Source organism: Sminthopsis crassicaudata, chromosome 5 (assembly GCF_048593235.1).
Source record: "Sminthopsis crassicaudata isolate SCR6 chromosome 5, ASM4859323v1, whole genome shotgun sequence".
NCBI lineage: Eukaryota > Metazoa > Chordata > Mammalia > Dasyuromorphia > Dasyuridae > Sminthopsis > Sminthopsis crassicaudata.
Window position 1 is genome coordinate 11562404 of NC_133621.1, and position 12849 is coordinate 11575252.

Genomic DNA, 12849 nt, shown 5'->3' on the forward strand with positions numbered 1-12849 from the left:
CCGGATTATGACGAGTGGCTGGGAACTAAAAGAAAAGAGAAGGAGGAAGATCCAAGGCGACCATGCTGAGCCAAGTAGATGGTGATGAGGGCCCAGGCCATGGGGGGGGCGATTAGTAAATCCGTCAATGATCACAACCCTAGGAGGTAAGTACTAGAAATATCTACATTTTATAGAAGACAAAACTCGGTTCAGAAAATTGAGTTACTCGTCCGTGATTATCACCCAACAAGTCCGAGTTGAAGCCAAGAACCCAAGCCTCTTCTGTTATAATCTAATAGTCCCTTGAGACCACGCTGCCCCAGGAAGAGAAAAAGCTGGATAAGAGAGATATTGTAGAAGCCAAATACATGAGGGTTGCTAATTTATGGGCTTTGAGAGATGAGAGAAAAGAGCCCAAGGTTGGAAGTTGAAAGGCTTGAAACATGGATTGAAACGAGACTGATGGCAAGATCCCTGACAGAAATGGCACCGTCAGGCAGGAGATGAAGTCTTGAGAGAAAGCTGAATAAACCATGTGGGGCATAGTGAGTCTGAGTCCTGCAGGGACGTGGCTCCTGGGCATTCAGAGATGCACGTCTAGCACTCAGGAGCTTGAGACTGGGTGAAGCCTTCTGGAAAAAAATGGCCTGAATGAGATCTCCGAGAAATGTTGAGAGAAGATAGCCAGGAAGGGAGACAGGAAAAGCTCAAAGAGCTGACAAAAGAGACAGAGAAATGGCGAGAGGAAAGGAGATCTGAAGGATCTGGGACTGTTCTGAAATCAAGGGAGGAGAAAGTGTCCATTAGGAAGGCAGAGTCTCTGATGTCAGCTGAGGCAGAGCAGTCCGGGAGAAAATGAATGTGAGGCTTTCCACACCTCTCAGACTGGCTAAAACGGCAGGAAAAGATCGGGAGACTGTGGAGCGGATGTGGGATGACTGGGACACTGATGCATTGTTGGTGGAGTTGTGAATACATCCAGCCATTCTGGAGAGCGATTTGGAACTATGCTCAAAAAGTTATCAAACTGTTCACACTCTTTGACCCAGCAGTGTTACAACTGGGCTTATATCCCAAAGAGATCTTAAAGAGGGAAAGGGACCCATGTGTACAAAAATGTTTGTGGCAGCTCTTTTTGTAGTGGCAAGAAACTGGAAACTGAGCGGATGCCCGTCAGTGGGAGCATGGCTGAGTAAATTGTGGTATATGAATGTCATGGAATATTATTGTTCTGTAAGAAATGATGAGCAGACAGAAAAGTCTGGAAAGACTGACATGCACTGATGCCAGGGAAAATGAGCAGAACCAGCGGGACATTTTACACATACAACAACAAGGAGATTATGCGATGGCCAACTACGATAAACTCAGCTCTTTACGACAAACTCGGACTTGGCTCTTTACGACAATGAGGTGGTTGAGGGCAATTCTAATAGGCTTGTGATGGAACGTGCCAATCACATGCAGAGAGAGAACTGAATGTGGATCAAAGGGTAGGATTTTCACCTTTTTGTTATTGTTACTGATTTTTCTCTTAGTTTTTTTTCTCTCTTGATTTGATTTTTCTTACCCAGATATGGAAAAATGTTTCAAAGAATTGTACATGTTTAACCCATATCAGATTACTTGCTCTCTAGGGAAAGGGAGAGGAGAGAGAGAGAACAATTTGGAACACAAGGTTTTATACGAGTGAATGTTGAAAACTATCTTTGCATGTAGTTGGAAAAATAAGATACTATTTTAAATAAGTAGTTTAAAAAAGAAATAAAATGAGTGTGAGGTCAAAGAAACTGAGGATGGGGAGGTCAGAGGAAACCTTGCAAAGGACAGTTTTATTTGAGGGAAGGGAGGAATCCAGATTTAAAGGCTTAGCGTGAGGTGAGGAATCAGGACCTTGGCCAGAGATAATTTGTTTGTTTTGTTGTGGGCATCTCTGACCAACAAGGGAATTAGAAAATGTCCGGCGGGGCAGAAGGGTCAAGAGAGCACTTGGGGGAGGGGGGAGTTTGATACCAAGGATGGTCCTGGGCGGACAGGAGAGAATCCACGAGCAAGGCTGGAATTTGGAGGACACTGAGGAAGGGGTGACTGGGAAGAAGACCTAGAAGGGCATTCATTGGCTTAGAAGGGCCAAGCTGGAAGGACCTCACAGACCGGCTAGTTTAACCCATCCCTTTTACAGAAACGAACGTGAAGCTTAGAGCGGGGTAATAATTTAGCACGGTCATCCCGCCCATGAGATTCTAGGACATTTTACAGAGGAGGAAATGGAGGTAAATGGGGTTAAATGACTTATCCAGGTTGTGCAGCTGCTAAGTCTCTGAGGCTGGATTTGAATTCAGGTCTCTCACTCCAGGCCTGGCACGCTATTCACTATGGTGCACCTAGCTGCGGGACCCCACAAATCAAATGGCAGGGTTTCCCAGATGGAAATGAATGAAACCGGGAAGACAAGAATTTCTAGGGTGGTGACGGTGGCGGACTGTGGGGGCCGAGGCTGGCCTTGGAGATGAAACGTCGGAGATGGGCAGAAGACCTGGGGGTGGGATGGAAGGCAGGGAGCGGTGTAGAGTGCGTGGGGCAGAGAGAGGAGGTGGTGACATAAGTTCTGGGTCTTGGGGGAAGCACCTTTTTCACTCTTTGCTTGTGGATTTTATTTTATTTTTTTGCCGTGGTAGGATCTGGGGCACAAAAGGACATGGAAGGTCCATGGCTCTAACAGGGTAGAGAAAGGAAGCATCTGGGGTTAGAGAGCTCAAGGAATCGTACGGTTGGGACGTTAGAGGGACCACGAACTTGAGAACTGGTCCCTGAGGATGAGTACTGGGAGGTAGGAGGGAAAGCCCTGAGCAGGGACCAAAGACATCAGCCAAAGGTGGGAGATGGCCTCGGGGTGATTGGGGTGCCACGGTACGTAGCCCACTCCTCTTCCCAGGTTCAAATCCGGCTGTGTGATCCTGGGCAAGTCGCTTCCCCCTGCTTGCCTCCGTTTCCTCTTCTACACAATGAGCTAGAGAGGGAAATGGCAAACCACGCCGGATCTCTGCCAAGGAAACCCTAACTGGAGTCGGGAACCTGGGTCAGGAACAACGGAAAAATGGCTGAACAAGACGACACAAACAAGGATGAGGAGAGAACGGGATTGAAGGACTTCCTGCAGCTGCCAAGAGAGGAGCTGAGCGACCAACAAAAACCAAGCAACTGACCGACCCTTCCTTCCCTTGGCCCCAGGCATTGGGAAGAAGGTGGGAGAGGAGCCTCTGAGGGAGAGAGAGAAAGCCCTGCGATCATGCGAGGAGCCTGCCACGGAGGGGAAGGCCAGAAGATGTGGCTTCCAAGCCTGGCTCCACAGCTGGGTGACACAGAGTGAGATGTTCCTTCGTGAGCCTCATTTCCTGCAGCTGTAAAGTGTGGAAAACAGCCGTTCACAAAGCAGTCTGAGCAGCGAGGGAGGGAACTCGTCATCTGCAGCCTAGAAAAGCGACCACTTGGGCCAGGCCGGGCTCGGGCATGGAGATGGACTTCAGGGGGCAGCACTGGGAGCGAGAGGGAAATTGGAAGGAAGCCAGTTTTAATTTGGTGCCAGGAAAATCTTCCCGATAAGGAGAGCTACCCCACAGGGGAATGGGTGTGTCATGGGAGAGCAGCCCCTCCTTAAGGGTCTGCCAGCAGAGGGGAGAGCCCCATTTGTCCAGGACAGGGATTAGAGCAGATGGCGGTTGCTAGAACAGCCTGACTCCATTTAGGATTTTCTTGACAGAGATACCAGAGTGGTTTGCCATTTCCCTCTCTAGCTCATTGTATAGATGAGGAAACTGAGGCAACAACTGAGGTATAAGGGATCACCCTTCTAATGCTCAGATTCCATGCATCTGGGACCTTTTTCAGTCTTAAAGCATTAAAAAAGTCAGCACTTGTTACAATCTTTTGAGTTTTTGCTTTCTTTAAAAAGGGAGGAACCGGGAGAAGAGAGAGAAGGGAAGGTAAGATGAGAAGAGAAAGAGGGAGAAAGGAGCATGTATTATCTGCCAGGACCAAAGAAAATCCCTAACTGATGATGTCTTCCTTGAAATTTGGGGGGAAAGGATGAGAAAGGAAAGAGATTGTCTTCCTGAAAATGCTGATGAGACAGAGAGATATGGGGGAGAGAAGAAAAAGGAGGAGAAGGAAGAGGAGAGAAAGGAAGAAGGAAAAGAGAGAGAAAGAGAGAGAGAGATGGAGGAGAGAAGAAAAAGGAGGAGGAGGAGAGAGAAAGGAAGAAGGAAGAGAGAGAGACAGATGGGGGAGAAAAGAAAAAGGAGGAGAAGGAAGAGGAGAGAGAGGAAGAAGGAAGAGAGAGAGACAGAGAGAGATACAGAGAGGGGGGAGAGGGAGGAAAGAAAAGAGGGAAGAGGAGAAAGGAGGCAGAGAAGGAAACAGAGAGAAAGCGTGTGTTTTCCTTTAAGAGAGAATAAACCTAATTGCATTTTGAGGAGTGATTACTATACAGCAAAGGATGCCTGGAGGCTGCTGCCGCCTCCCCCAAGGCCTGCGCTGGCCAGCAGCAGCCCCATCTGCCAGTAGCTGTTGACATCTGCTGGCTGCAGAGGGACTTGCAGCAGCAGAAGTGGAGGCGCTCTGTCCTCAGCATCCCCCGGGCCGGCTTTTCTCGCGGTGCTGGGATGCCTCCTGTAGGAATCTGAAGGCAGAAGGGCTGCTGTAAAGCAGCTCCACGTCTCAGCCAGTGCCTTATGCCAGCCTTCCCCTCTACCCCTTTGGGGTCCAAGGACCGTCTTCCAGGGAGTGGGGAGGTAGCAATGTGATTTAAAACAGCCCCCCTTCTTTTCCAAAGGGGTCAAGAGCAGTGCTGGTTCAAAGAGAAATTGAACCCCGGTTCCTCGGTCACTTTTTAAATCATCCCTCAGACCCTTAAGGCTACTTCAGGGCCATTTTACTGCCTCTGAATTCCCAGGCTCCACTTCCCTTAGAGTAGAGAGTGCTGTATTCCTGCCAGGTGGGCTCCCCTCCCCAGCCCCCAGCCCCCAGAAGGACTCCCCTGGAGCTGAGTGTTTATGGCTCATTCCCAATCCCTGCCACAGGAAGCTCACAAACGTTTCTCTCTTATCAGTGTTGAAAAAAATGATAGTTGGCAAAGTGGCCAAAGTGATTTCACTCTCGTGTCCCCGGGCATTTATCCCTGGGTAGTTGGAGATTTGGTGATGAATTTCAGCAGCTTGTGGTAGGGACAAGAGGGACAGAGGAAGAGGAGGGTAAAGGAGCTGGATTTGGGATCCAGGAACTTGGGTTTGAATCCTCTCTCTTGATTACCATATCACTTCTTTCACTTCAATGATCTCTATACAGTGAGTGTGGGCCGGATGGCTTCTGAGCTCTCACAGATCCTTAGCTCCTGAGACCTACTATGTGCTAAGAAATAGACCTCGGGTTGGATCATGGGAGATCTGCTATCAGGGCTGGAGGCTCTGGCTCAGAGGGAATCCTCATCCTATGAAAAGAGCAGTTCCCAGTGAAGGAGGAAGCATTACAAGGAGATCTCAAGGAGCCAGCCACAGACGTGGAGGCCCAAGAAACTTTAGGCACTAATGGCCAGCAATTCTTTTAGTTCTTCAAGTTTTATGAGATGCTCTCCCCGTGTGCTCATGTTTGATCTTCACAAGAGCCCCAAGAGGTAGGCGCTGTTACCCTGTTGTACAGAAGAAGGAAGTGAGGCAGACAGAGGTTAAGTGGTTTTGTCCCAGAGCTAGTGAGTGTCTGAGGCAGGATTCAAGTTGAGTCACTTCACTTTTCAGGTTTTCAATCTCCTCATCTATGAAGTGGGGGAAATACAATCCTGGGGGACCTTTCCAGGTCCCAGTTTCCTCCCCCACAAAAGGAGAGGGTTGGGTTCTAGACCTTTGTTGTCTTTCCAATTCTAATTTTATGCCAAGGGAATAAGAAAAGTGGAAAATGACATTACATTATTGTAGGACTTACATTTGCTTTAAAAACAAAACAAAAAGCTGTTTTTGTCATCTCCCACCTGTGTAAATATAATCATCTCCACTAAAGATGGCTTAGAATCCCAGAGCAGGTGTTAGGAGAAGGATTCGAACTTTTGCGTCTCTTGCTCCCAGGTCCTGTGCTCCCTCCCTGCCTGCCTCAGCCAGACTTTTATTTTGAGGTTATTAGGAAGGGAGGAGGGAGGGAGGGAGATGGGAGCCAGGAAGTCCCGGCCCCTACCAAGACCAGTGGGGTGACCTCGGGCAATGACTCCATGCCCTCAGTCACTTTTTTTTTATTTTATTTTTTTTTATTCATTTTTCCAAATTATCCCCTCCCTCCCTCCACTCCCTCCCCCCGATGACAGGCAATCCCATACATTTTACATGTGTTACAATATAACCTAGATACAATATATGTGTGTAAATACCATTTTCTTGTTGCACATTAATTATTAGCTTCCGAAGGTACATGTAACCTGGGTGGATAGACAGTAGTGCTAACAGTTTACATACACTCCCTCAGTCACTTTTGACATTGCTGATGGGCTGCAATCTATAGTAGGAAGAAGAACCCACCTCTGTGCCGTGCTGTGTGGTTTCCAAAATATTTTGTACACATGATGGCCTCTGAGAGGTAGGGGCATGGGACAATAGATAGAGCACCAGCCTTGGGGTCAGGAGGACCTGAGTTCAAATACAGCCTCAGACAATACTTCCTGGCTGTGTGACCCTGGGCAAGTCATTTAACCCCAATTGCCTCAGCACAGAAAGGAGGAGAGAGAGAGGGGAAGAGGGAAAAGAAGGAAAGAGAGTGGAGGCTATTCTATTTTCCATTTTACCCAGGAGGAAACTGAGGCACAGAAAGATTCCTTCCTTCAAAGCTCAGCTCCAGCTGGTAGAAGAGGCCTTTCTTGACTCCTCAAGTTGCTAACACCCCTGTTCCATAAAAGCCTCGTTAATCCATCTTTGTAGGCCCACCTGAAACAGAATATAAGCTCAGTTCATTTTTGTCCTCATGATCTCCACCTCAGCCCAGTACATTATTAAATCGTTACTAAATGCTGATTAACTGACTGATTCATTGTCTAAGCTAGCAAATTTCTGAGGCACAGTCTCCAGACCTCAAGCCCTGGATACTAACCACTGGACCATACTACCCCCCTTTGTAATGAAGGTTATTCCCATCTGAACAAAATCACGGGTCTGTGGCATTGACCAGGAAGGAAGAGGAATGAGAGCCAGTAGTAGCTTCCACCTGCTTTTCTCTGACCCTTCAGCCAAAAGTTTAGCATTATCCTCCATGGGCTTACAAATTTAAATCCTCCCACCAGCCTGTTGTGCCTCTGCTTTGTACAGACGGCCAGAAGGACTTTCTGGTAGTGGGTCCATACAAGAGAATCATTCCTGTGTGCTAACTCACTCAGAAATACATTCTATAAACCAGAAGGAACTTAGAAATGGCTTGTTTTAAAAAGGGTTTCCTTCCTCTAGCCTGACACAAAGCTGTAAAGTGCCGCTTGTGAAGCCTCCCGGCAATTAAAACCAAGTTATAAATGCTAAAGGTCTTCTCCAGTATGTCAGAGAAAGACTTCCTGGGAGCACCCCCTCAATGGGAGCGCTTAGAGTGATACACCCAGTGGGGGATGCCTCGGATCTGGAAGCGGCAAGCAATAACAAAACAAAGCAGCTTCGGCACTTGCTCTCTGAGCCTCAGTTTCCTCATCTGTCAAAATGGAAATAATTCCTTTCGCTGCAGCATCTTCTCAGGCCTGGTAGGAGGCCCCAGTGAGATAATCCAGGCAAAAACCTTTCATGTCTCCAGGAATGGGGGCTGGAATCAGAAACGTACACACCCTCACCAGGCCTGCCAGGCTCCAAATCACTTTTTAAACCAGCGCTTGGGAGTGTGTGTGTGTGTGTGTGTGAGTGTATGTGTTTGTGTGAGTATATGTGTGAGTGTGTATATGTGTGTGTGAGGGTGTGAGAGTGTGTGTATATGTGTGTGTATGTGAGAGTGTGTGTTTGTGTGAGTGTATGTGTGTGAGAGTAGTGTGTATGTGTGTGCATGCGTGTGAGTGTGAGCGTGTGTATGTGTGTATATGTATATATGTGTATATGTATATATGTATATGTATGTGTGTATATGTGTGAGAGTGTGAGAGTGTGTTGTGAGTGTGTGAGTGAGAATGTGAGTGTGTGTGTGTATATGTGTATATGTGTGTGTGAGCGTGTGAGAGTGTGTGTATATGTGTGTGTATGTGAGAGTGTGTGTTTGTGTGAGTGTATGTGTGTGAGAGTAGTGTGTATGTGTGTGCATGCGTGTGAGTGTGAGCGTGTGTATGTGTGTATATGTATATATGTGTATATGTATATATGTATATGTATGTGTGTATATGTGTGAGAGTGTGAGTGTGTGTGTGTATATGTATATATGTGTATATGTATATATATGTATATGTATGTGTGTATATGTGTGTGTGAATGTGTGTTGTGAGTGTGAGTGAGAGTGTGTGTGTGGCATGTGAGTGCATGTGTGTGTGCGTGTGTGTGGCGTGTGAGTGTGAGTGAGCGTGTGTGTGTGCGTGTGTGTATGTGTGTGAATGTGAGTATATGTGTGTGTGAGTGTGAGTGCGTGTGTGAGAGTGTGTGTGAGTGTGTATGTGTGTGAGTGTGTGCGTGTGAGTGTGTGCGTGTGTGAGTGAGTGTGTGTGTATGTGTGAGTGTGTGTGAGTGTGTGTGTGTATTCTCTCCGAGGAAAAGGAATATGATTGAAATCTGGTCTTCAGACTCTTACCCATGAGGCTGTTCAGCTCTATATACCAGGTTTTTTTTCCCTTTTTCTGTGTTTATAAGTGAGCTGATTAGGAAGCAAAAAGTCAATGTTTTATCTTCTACTGGGAGAAAAAGACCCTGCATTTTTTCATTTTATTATGCACCAGATGAAATGATGTTTTCTTTGTCAAATAATAACAATAACAACAACTGTAATAATAGTAATCATAATAAAATCAATAGCAATAATAGTAAGATATAATCACCAAATAATAACAACAGTAATAATAGTCATCATAATAGCGATAGTAATAATAATAACAATACTAATAATCATAACAAGCCGGCGGAGACAGCCTGCACCTGACGCTTGCAAAGTCCAAAAATGATGGGCTATTTCTGGGTGTGGAAGGGACCCCCCCCCCCCCCAGGGAAGCCTTCCAGCAGCGGGGCGGACGCTGGCCGCTTGTCAGGGACGTGGCCCGGCCATTTCTGTTCTCCTCGGGCTTGGAGGCGGCTGAGCTTCCCTCCCGGCCCTTTAGGACCCCCGCGGGAAGTTAGAGGAAGTCTGCTCCCCCTTTCCCACTTCCAAGGCGGCGGTGGCCAAAGGGAGACAAAGCCCGGCCGGGCCCTTCCCCAGCCCGAGGGCCCCAGGCACAATAAGCCTGCCCGGGATCCCAGACTGGGGGGCACCACAGTGTCGCCTCACCAGGCCTTCCCCTCCCAAAAAGGAGATAAATGAATGGCAGAATAAATAATTTATGCTAATGAAATTACTGCAATTAGTAGTCCCACAATGCCCCTTTTAAAAGGCACAGCTGCTAATGTCAGGAAGCGCTGTCACCGCTGACCTTATCATAAGAGAAAGTGACAAATGGAGAATGCCGGGAAGACCAATCAGCGCCAGGGCTGCCGGGCGGAGGCCGATGGGAGGCTGCGCCGCGGCTCGGACCCCGGGCCAGCTGCTCCCGCCCCTCCTGCCCCTCCCCAGCCCCCCACGCCGGGCCTCCCAACAATAGGCATTTCAGCCAGAGAGAGGCTGCGCTCCGGCCACTTCCAGAGCTCCGGAAGCCGCTTCTCCCGCCCGATTTACAAGGGAAAGTGCTGTGTAAAAGCGCTGTCGGGCCTGGCCCGTCCTCGGCTCTGGCCCAGGGCGGGGCTTCCCAGGAGGAGGCTCGGACTCAGCTGGAAACAATGTTTCCAAATGAGCCCGGCCGCTCCGTGGGGAACAATGTTTCTCCGGGGAGGACAGGACTGCGGCGTCCGCACCGGGGCCCTGAGGAGCTCCCGGGGCTCGGCGTCTGCCGGATTTGAGGGGAGCGGGAGCAGAGGCCTCTGGGCTGGGTCTCAAGCCCACGTTCTCCCGCTGCGTCGTCAGCTGATGGAGAAAGGAAGGGGACCGGCCGCGGCCTTTTGGGGCTCCTCCGAGGATGCTCACAGGAGCTGGGGCCTAATCAGTGCAGCGTGGTGGCCCAGGATCCAGGAGGGGGAACCGGAAGCCTGGCAGCCCCAAGCGGCTCCCCTTGCCAATGAGGAAATGGGCCCGAAGAGCTGCCTTGTGGGTCCCCAAGCAGTAAAGAACACAGGAGGAACTGGAGCCCAATTCCTCCTGCTCAAATCTGTTGGTCTCCTTATACCAGCCTTGTCTTCCCGTTCTGCCCTCGAGGGCACTGACGGCTTTTGAAATGTGTAGCCTACACAGGCACACGCCACATACACTCACACATCACATACACATACACACACTCACAAACACACACTCACAAACACACTCATACACACCACACACACTCACACACACTCATACACATCATACACACAACACACATACTCACACATCACATCATACATGTACATACCATACACACCACACACACACTCTCATACACACACACTCATACACACCACACACACACACCACACATACACTCATACACACCACACACACTCACACACACTCATACACATCATACACACAACACACATACTCACACATCACATCATACATGTACATACCATACACACCACACACACACTCTCATACACACACACTCATACACACCACACACACACACCACACATACACTCATACACACCACACACACTCACACACACTCATACACATCATACACACAACACACATACTCACACATCACATCATACATGTACACACCATACACACCACACACACACTCTCATACACACACACACACACTCATACACACCACACACACACACACACCACACATACACTCATACACACCACACACACTCTCATACACACACACTCATACACATCATACACACAACACACATACTCACACATCACATCATACATGTACACACCATACACACCACACACACACTCATAAACACACACTCATACACACCACACACACACACACACCACACATACACTCATACACACCACACACACTCTCATACACACACACTCATACACATCATACACACAACACACATACTCACACATCACATCATACATGTACACACCATACACACCACACACACACTCATAAACACACACTCATACACACCACACACACACACACACCACACATACACTCATACACATCATACACACACACACCACACACACTCTCATACACACCACACACACTCACAAACACACACTCACACATCACATCATACACATACACACCATACACACCACCACACAGACACACACACTCACACACACTCATACACACCACACACACTGACACACTCACAATACACAGATACACACATACACACACATATACAGACACACACTCATACATACCACACACACTCTGACACACATACACAGACATTGACACAGACATTGGCACATACACACACACTCACAGACATACATACACACACACACACATACTCATACACACCACACACACTGACACACACATATACACATACACAGACATTGGCACATACATGCACACTCACAAACACACATACACACATACACACTCATACACACCACACACCACACACACACACAGACACTCACACACGTTAGCAAGCGCAGCCAGCAGCGCCCCCCACCCCACCTGTCCGCGGTCCTCCGCCAGCAATATTAATGGGGCCGGGTGGAAGCGTTTAACTGCATCGCCAGCCACTCGTGAGCAATTTTCCCAGAGATGCCGAAGCGTTATTGACAACGCTTTGGTAAATTATGTGTGACTTTCCTCCGAGTTGGTGTAGCTCATTTAATTCATATTAATTGATTTTTAGGCTTCCCTTGATTAATTGAACTGGGTTCATCTTGTACAGAATGCAATAAATAACCATTAAAAGGAGGAAGATGTGACTCCACAAATTACAAAGTTAACTACTTCAGAAGTCACCGAGGACAAATTGGAAGGACCGGGCGCTGCTGCTCTGGGAAGCTGGCGGGGGGGGGGGGGGGGGGGGGGGGGCGGGGAGGGGGATCTCCCTCCACAGGAATAGATGCCTCTTCCCTGGCAGACTTCACCCCCTTCATTGACCTTTCTGTCCCCCAACAGCCTGATTTGTGTTTAAATAGGGCTGGGGAGGAAATGGGCTTTTCCCTCCTGCCCCACTTGGAGAGAAGGCCGGGTCACCCCTCAGAGCCCCCCAAGGCCCCATGTCCCCATTCTCTGGCTGGGCCCGCCTGGAATAGAAAGCAGGCCTATGGGTGGCAGGGAAGGCAGGCGGGGCAGAGCCCCTTTCATTCCCCCTTGCACAGCTTTTCTGGAGACAGAGCTGGGTCATAAAGGGACCCGGGGCCTCTTCAGCTGTTGGGACCTCGGGGTGCTTCAGGAAGACAATTAAAATCAAGGGATTGCAGTCAAGGTGGAGTCTTGAACATGGGGGGGGGGGGAGAGTAGGCAAGGCCTGAGTTCGAATGCTGCCCCAAATTCATAGGGAGGTACAATGTGACCAAGCCTATTTCCTGTGCACCCTATGTCTGCATTATGTTGATAATAATGAACAGTAATAGGCAGCTTTTGAGGTTTATAAAGCATTTTGCACATTTATTTTAAATATTTCTGTAGCTACTTATACATGTGCAGATTATTTATGCTTTTAGAATCCTTGCTGGCAGGGCCTGTTTAATTTTTTTTTTCTT

General features: G+C 48.4%; 1 protein-coding gene across 3 annotated transcripts in view; it reads left to right on the plus strand.

Moving 5' to 3' along the window:
* The window catches only part of DNAH11 (dynein axonemal heavy chain 11), a 276162-nt gene that overhangs the window by 187526 nt on the left and 75787 nt on the right, over window positions 1–12849 (plus strand). The window lies entirely within an intron of this gene.